Source organism: Mesocricetus auratus, unplaced genomic scaffold (genome assembly GCF_017639785.1).
Source record: "Mesocricetus auratus isolate SY011 unplaced genomic scaffold, BCM_Maur_2.0 Super-Scaffold_15014, whole genome shotgun sequence".
NCBI classification, from domain to species: Eukaryota; Metazoa; Chordata; class Mammalia; order Rodentia; family Cricetidae; genus Mesocricetus; species Mesocricetus auratus.
In genome coordinates, this window is record NW_024429186.1 from 79,285,118 (window position 1) to 79,293,585 (window position 8,468).

The window sequence follows — 8,468 nt, forward strand, 5'->3', positions numbered from 1 at the left end:
TTTCTTTTTTTAAGAATTTTTTAAAAATTTAAATTAGAAACAAGCTTGCTTCACATGTCAATCCCAGCTCCCTCTCCCCCACCCCCTACCCAGTCCCCACTCTGTTCCCCATGGAGGGTGAGGCCCTCCATAGGGGATCTCCAGAGTTTGTCATTTCATTCAGGGCATGGCCTAGGCCCTCCCCCAAGAGTCCAGGCTGAGAGAGCATTCCTTATCGTGGGATGGGCACCCAAAGTCCATTTGTGAGCCAGGGATAAATACTGATCCACCACCCAAGGCCATATAGATTGCCTAAAGGCCCCTATTTCTAAATAAGATAATATTTGAGGTACTAAGAACAGGAATTCAAACATGTAAAGGTTTTAAGGGACACAAGTCAACTTGTATGTGATGGTCAGTTTTAATTACCCACTGGATACAGCCTAGCATTGCGGAGGAAGAAAATCTCAATAAGGAATTGTGCAGTTCCTGTTTGCCTGTAGGCAGTCAAGGGAGATCGTCTTGTTTGCCTTAATTGAGCTAGGGAGACCAAGCCTACTGTGGGCAGCACCATTCCCTGGGCTGGGGTCATGGTCTGTGTGAGAGTAGAGGAAGCAAGCTGAGGGCTAACGTGTGCGTTTATTTATCCCTGCTCTTGACTGTGGACGTGATATGCCAGGTGCTTCAAGTTCCTACAGTTTTGGCTTTCCTGTAATGTGGACTGTCCGCTGTACCTGGGAGCTAAAATAAATCGTTAATATTTAAGTTGCTTTTTGTTGTTGTTGTTGGGGTGTTTTCATCACGGCAGAAACGAACATAGCTCAGGATGGTGGCATATTCTCTTGTAAAATCACCGCAGTATATTTCTGCAAGTGGCAGTAGCCAGTACTCAGTGTGAATCCAGTTGCATTCCAGTAGATCTGTTCCAGACAAGATGTGTGCAGTAGTTCTAAACCAAACTTGGGCAAGCAGGAGGTGGCCCAGTGTTTAGCGGCCCCTGGCTGCAGGCGAGCCCCACAGCCCTGCTGTCTTCCCAACACCCGAGTGATCCTGCGACATTATGTATCTGTGTAGATGTGTAAGACAGCCGGGGAGTCTCGGGGAAGCCTTACTGTTCCCAGGGGTTTCCTGCTTAATGAAGGACACATGAGCTAAAAACGCATTACAAAGGCAGGCAAGTCTCATTTTCCTTTTCCCAGTAACACTGGCCCTGAATATGTAGATTGTATATTACTATGTTTTATGAGGTACCACTGTAAAGTCCTTAGCAAGTCTAATATATAAGTGTATATTGTGCTGGAAGGGTAAGATTTCCTGAAGCCTGGCACATTCTTATTAGTTACCAAACTCTGAAACACAAAAACAAAACTAATCTGAATATGCCTTTGTGTTTTAGAGTTAATGAATCTTTAGTCCTCCGGTGCACTTTCTGTTTTAGCAAGCAGACAGTGAGGGACACGTTCCACTTCCACTGAGATTCATGGGCGCTCCAGCTTGTCTGGAACGTAACAGCATGGTGAGAAAGCTGTGTCTCCCCCTGCTGGCCCCACATCGGCCACCACTGTAGAAAGGAATTGTTTCTTGCTGGTGTTGGTGTGCACATCTTACCACCTGACTGAATTCCACAGAGGACGGAGATTGCTTTAATTTTTTTCCAGTCTGTCTTTGCATATACAGTGGCAAATGCCATATCTGGCACAAAATAGATGTTGAATAGTAAGGAAAGATTAAATATTTTAAAAACATGGTCTTTGTGTGTGTGTGTGTGTGTGTCTGTGTGTGTGTGCTTGTGCATGGGAATGCTCATCTTTGCTTGTTTTGTTTCTTTGCTTGTTTTGAGACAGAGTCTCCCATTGATCTGGGGCTGGAGTTTGCATTGCTGAAGGTAGACTGGCTGAGCAGTGTGCCCCAAAGATATACGTGTCTCCACCCAGCACTGCAATTGCAAGCAGGTATCATAATGTCTGGCTTTATTTACATGAGTTCTGGGGTTTGAACACAGGTCTTCATGCTTGCATGGCAAACTCTTTACCAACTGTGCCCTCTCTTCAGTCCCTAATGGACTAATTCTATCTTAGAAATTGAGAGACTGAGTTGAAATATAAGACATACATTATAAAAATTGCATTATAAAAGAATGTAAAACGTTCCTGTTTGGAGGTTAAAAATAGAAAGGTGGAAGACAAGGAAGAGAGTGTGCCCCTGTCAGTAGTTGGAGACATGTTCTCCAGTCACATCTGACATCCAGATCAAAAACAAATATGCATACTATAACCACGTTCTAAGTTCTATGCAGGAAAACCTTCTATCCTTTATTACTTTAAAAATTATTTCTTATGCTCAACATCTTTAGTCATCAGGCGAATGTAAATCAAAACCACTTTGAGATTTCATTTTACACCAATCAGAATTACCAAGGTCAATAAAACACATGACAGTTTATGATGGAAAGGATGTAGAGTAAAGGGAACAGTCATCTATTGCTGGTGGGAGTACACACTTGCACAACCACCATGGAAATCAGTGCGGCAGTTCCTCAGGACGATGGGAATCGATCTACTTAAAGATCCAGCTACACCACTCTTGAGCAGATACCAAAGGACACTTCGTCCTACCACAGAGACACTTATTCAAACATGTTTTGAATATTTATAACAGCCAGGGATCGGAAACAATCTAGATGTTCATCAACTGAGGAGTAGATGAAGAAAATGCGACACGTCTACATAATGGAACACTACTCAGCCTTTAAAAAAATGAAATCGTGAAGTCATTAAAAAAATCATTCTGAGTGAGTTAACACAGATTCATGAGGACAAATATAGTTTGCATTCACTTACATGTATCAGTTAGATGCTAAGTCACTGATAAGCAATAAACATAATAATCCATATGGCCACAGAGGTCAGGTAGGGAGTAAGAGGCTGGGTATGGTGATAGGGAGGCAGAAATTCCTAGGAAAGGGAAATAGAATAGATAATTCTGGATGGACAAGGGAACACTGGAATTGGAGGATCAAATAGGAAGGGAGAGGGGATGAGGGAGGGAATACAAGGAGAGACAGCTAAAACTAGGGCCATGTGAGGGGTTATATTTAAACCTAATACAGTAGAACCTTCATAAAGTATATAGAGGAGACAGAGCCCTAAGTGAACATCTCTTAACACCAAGTAAAGCTTCCAGTACCAGGAATGGGGCACATCTGATGGAGTTCTTTGCTGACAGAAGTTTCTGTCCTATATGGTCCCAGAGCCGTTTAGTGCCAAATAAACACACAGAGTCTTATATTAATTATAAACTGTTTGGCCTATAGCTCATGCTAACTCTTTCTTAATTATTAACCCATTACTATGTATCTCCACATGGCCTTGGATTACCAGTGATGCCCAAGTCTCTTGCTTTCTCAGTAGCTACATGGCATCTCGCTCTCGACTCACTCACCACATTCCTCTTCCCAGAATTCTCCTAGTCTGGCAGCCCCACCTATACTTCCTGCCCAGCGACATCTTGCCTGTCCATTGTCTGAAACATCTTCTTTTCATCAACCAATAAGAGAAACATATATTCACAGCATACAGAAGGACATCCCATTAGTCCTTGGTCAAGAGGGTCCCATAGGAACCCCCAGACAACCCAGGATATTGCCAAGGTTATCAGTGGCTTTCCGTAAAATGATGGTAAAGCCCCGTTGCTGAGGACAACATGTACACAACTCGTCGAACATAGGGAAGTCGAGCTGATGTCTACAATGAGCCTTTGTGTCCATGGAGCATTCATGGTATTGAAAGGTGCTCTTCATGTTACCAAAGGAGAAAGGTGTTTACAGATCCAGCTACACACTCTGACCTGTAATAGTGTTTGTCTGCAAAACACATGGGTGCAATCGTGGAGCAAAGCTTATGAGCAACCAATATCTGACTTGAGTTAAGACCAGCGCCATGAGATGGAGCCCATAATCAATACTGCTTGGATGATCAAGAACCCGAGATTGGATAGACCAGGCACCTAGGAGGAAAAAATACTATTGCTCTGCTGAAAGAACATAGCAATAAAATGATTCCTTGTGACATTCTACTATACTCATAGATCAGTGTCTTGCTCAGCAACTGTCAGAGAAGCCTATGGGTGCAGATGAAAAAAAACACAGAGACCCACAGCCAGACATTCTGCAGAGAGTGAGGGACCTTGGATCACTCAACCCCAAAAGGGTGCCCATGTGAATTTACAGACACAGGGCTGTGCACATGTGAACTTAGACACAGGGCTGTGCACATGTGAACTTACAGACACAGGGCTGTGCACATGTGAACTTAGACACAGGGCTGTGCACATGTGAACTTACAGACACAGGGATGTGCACATGTCAACTTACAGATACAGTGCTGTGCACATGTGAACTTAGACACAGGGCTGTGCACATGTGAACTTACAGACACAGGGCTGTGCACATGTGAACTTAGACACGGAAGCAGCATGCATGGGCCTTCATGGGATCCAATGGGATCCTAGAGCTGAAAGGAGAAATGGAAAGTCACCCTCATCCTTGACACTGAACCTATCTCAATTGATAAATACTTGTAAATAAAGATTTAGGTTTCTCCAGTGGAGCTTCACTGGGAAAGCAAACCACTCTTAAGGGAGACCCAATTCCCAGTAGAAGATGGCCCACAGAACATGAACTCAGTGGCCTCGTTGGAGGCTCTTTGTAGCTTTGTTAGGGAATGTCTAAAGGTTTCCATTGCTGAGAAGAGACGCCGAGACCACCACGACAACTCTTATAAAGTAAAACATTTAATTATGGTGATTTGCTTACAGGTTCAGAAGTCCAGTCCATCATCATCATGGTGGGGCGCACGCAGACATGGTGATGAAGAAGTAGGTGAGAGTCTTACATCTTGCAGGCGGCAGGAAGTTGACTGAGACCCTGAGCGGTATCCTGAGCTTAGGAAACCTCAAAGCCTGACACTGCAGTGACCCACGTCCTCCAATAAAGCCACGTCTCCTAATAGTGCCACTTCCTATGAGACTCTGGGGACCAATTACATTCAAGCCACCACAGCGAGTTTTTTGTTTGTTTTGTTTACTTAAGTCATTCTTGTCCTTGTGTACATATCATGGCTTCCAATTTTGTGTTTTTTATGGGTTTCCTGTGTGTGGGAAAGTGTATGTGTCTAAATCTATATGTGTTCCCTGTGCTTTTTTATTGGATCGTTTTCTTGCTTGTTGTCTTATTCTATTCTGATTTTTTGTTTGTTTTATTTTATTATTTCTTAGATGCTTGTTTGTTTTCTAAGAGGAGACAGAAAGGCAGAGGGTCCAGATGGGAGCATGGGTGGGAAGGAATGGGGAGGTATGGGGGGGAAGGAAAAAAAACTGTAATTAGAATATATTACATGAAAATATTTTTAGTAAGAGAAAAGTTATGTCTTATTTTCTTGAGATTCTAATATAATGACATAATTTCTCCTTTTCTTTCCTCCCTCCAAACTCTCCCATGTACCCTTCCTTGCTCTCTTTAAAATTCATGGCCTGGACCGGTTGTGGTGGCGCACGCCTTTAATCCCAGCACTCAGGAGGCAGAGGCAGGTGGATCTCTGTGAGTTCAAGACCAGCCTGGTCTACAAGAGCGAGTTCCAGGACAGATTCCAAAGTCACCGAGAAACCCTGTCTTGAACCCCCCCAAATAAAGTAGAATTTGTGGCCTGGACATCTGGGGAGCCTGCATGGGACTGGACAAGGCTCTCTGCATGTGAGTGACAGTTGTGTGGCTTGGTCTGTTTGTAGAATCCCTGGCAGTGGGTCCAGAAACTATCCCTAGTGCATGGACTGGCTGTTTGGAGCCCATTCACTATGTTGGGATGTCTTGCTCAGCCTTGATGGTGGAGAGGGGGGAGGGGGAATGGTAGATGGAGTGGGGGGCTGGGGGTGGTTCCTTGATCCTGCCTCACCTTGATGTGTCAGGCTTTGTTGACTCACTAAGGGAGGTCTTGCCCTTTCTGAGGTTGGGCGAGGGGGAGGTGGGAGTGATTGGGAGGATGGGAGGGGGGGACTGTGGTTGGTATGTAAAGTTAATAGAAAATTTAAAAGAAAAAAATTCACGGCCTCTATTTTTCATTAACTGTTATCACATACATGCATGTATATGTGCATATATTACTAAACAGCGTACAACCTGCTCAGTGTGCACAATGTTTTTCTCTTTATGTGTTCAGAGCTGAATGGTTGGTATTGGCTAACCAGTGAATGCTCTCTTACCTGGGGAAGTCTATTTCTCCTGTTCTCAGTTTTCCTTAGATGTCTATAGTTCTTTGTGTGGGATGTAATTCTCTATACAAATTCCACTTACAAAGAATTGTATATACAGTTTCAGAGAGTTGGTATTAGTAATGTTTTCTTAGTATTGAGTATGTCAAGGATAATAATTTTTGAAAGTTATAGACATAAAAATTGGAAAGAGGTTATGCATGTTCCTTCCTCCAGTGTCCTAGTCCCAGATGCTGATGAGTAGTTCTAGATATGAAATGCAGAAGCAAATCCAGTAGTTGGATCCAAGGAATATATGGAATATATTTTGTGAAGTGATGATGTTAAGTACAAACATCAACCAGACTACAGGGTTTAAACATTAAACGAGTTTAGAGGAAATAGAAGATTCCAAAACTATATTTATTAATATAATTATTGTTGGGAATTTCCAGCTTGGGCCCCATTCCAAACCCCGCCCAGATGTTTAGCTGGGTTTTCCACTTTGGATGCCCCGCTCCCGCCCCCTCCAGACCCTATCTGCAGAAACCCACCAAGTGGTGGCTCCTCCCCCAGAGCTACTCAAGACCTTGCATGCAGGGTATTTAAGACCCAGTCCCTAGACCTGCCGTGATTTCTCCCCTGCTTTCTTTCCCCAAGAATCACTTGGGTGTTGCTTTGCTCAGATTAAACCTGGTCTTATTAATATGGCCTGATCTGACTTATTGCATCAGTGGAGAGACCCAGTACTAGGGATTTCAAAATACTTATCAATTATTGGAAAAACATTTAAAATGAATTATATTAAATGTATGCGTAAATAAATATACATTTTATTACAGAGAAAAGTCAATTTATTATTCAGTGCAATTCACTTTAAATAAAAGCAAGTGAAAAAAATATATACATAGATATTGAAGCTAAGGTGTCAATGAATCTCTCCTGTAGGTCATAGCAAATTACTACTGACATTTCCCCCCTGTTTCCTATGTAATCAGCAATGAAATCAATGGTATTTCTTTGATCTTTACCCATTGATAGAATATTAAGTATCTCATCTTTATTTTACATCTTAGTTTTAAAATAAGTGTTTAAGTAAATGCTAATATTAAAATGCACTGGTCTTCTCTCTTCTCTGATTCGGGGGAGTGTGTGTGTATTCATGTCTTTTGTACATAAATTAAATGGATACATAGTGTCAAAAGTCATGAAATCTATTTATATCCAAGAAGATCAGTTTACTAAAGGTATTTAAAACAAATAGGATGGTGACCAAATGACACCTGGAGCAATCTTTCTCTGACTCATCAGATCTTGAGGTCAGTCAGACATGTGTATCAGACAGTGTGTATCGAGCCCATGTACATTTTTTTCTCTCCAGACACCTCCAAAATGCAACCAGAGTCTTTCTAGAGATCTCCTGCCTCCATATAATTGCTTGTTATTTAAAAGAACATGCAGCATTTTATTGATCTTCTGGCATTGTCTGTGAAGAACTAGATTAAAAATTGGTTGTCGCAGCCAGGCGTTGGTGGCACATGCCTTTAATCCCAGCACTTGGGAGGCAGAGGTAGGTGGATCTCTGTGAGTTTGAGACCAAGCCTGGTCTACCAAGCGAGTTCCAGGACAGACTCCAAAACAATACAGAGAAACCCTGTCTCGAAAAAAACAAACAAAAAAATTGGTCATCGGATAGTTTCCAGGAGAGTATATCATCCTTTCCTGGTAATTTTGTGGAGAAATTCTTTAATATTACCGAGGCAATTTCATTTTCCTTAAAACGTTAAACATTTAAAGTATCTACCCAGTAATTAAGGAGAACAGGGAGTTGAAGTTTAAAATACATTCTAAGCTGATTTGAATTATTTTTCAAATGCCTATCTTATTTAAAGTGGAAAATAAGTAAGTCTGAAATATTCTGCTGAATGTCCAAGCATGTCACAAGGAAGTCACTGATTTTCCACAGCAGTGGATTTGACCCACTGCTGAGGGTGGATATAAAATTAGATTAGTGAACCAAGTGGAGAAGAACCGAGGAAGTAGACATGATAGGGACTTCTCATATGGGCCATATTGGTTTCTGTTTGCAGTAATGAAAGTGTTTCACATGAACATAAGGGAGGAGGACTCTTCTTTGGCTCAGGGTTTCAGAGGGTTTGGCCCATGGCCAGTTGGGCCCATGTTAGGCAGAACAGTTGTGGGGGGGAGAAGTATGTGGCAGAGGCTCCTCATCTTGGTCAATAGGA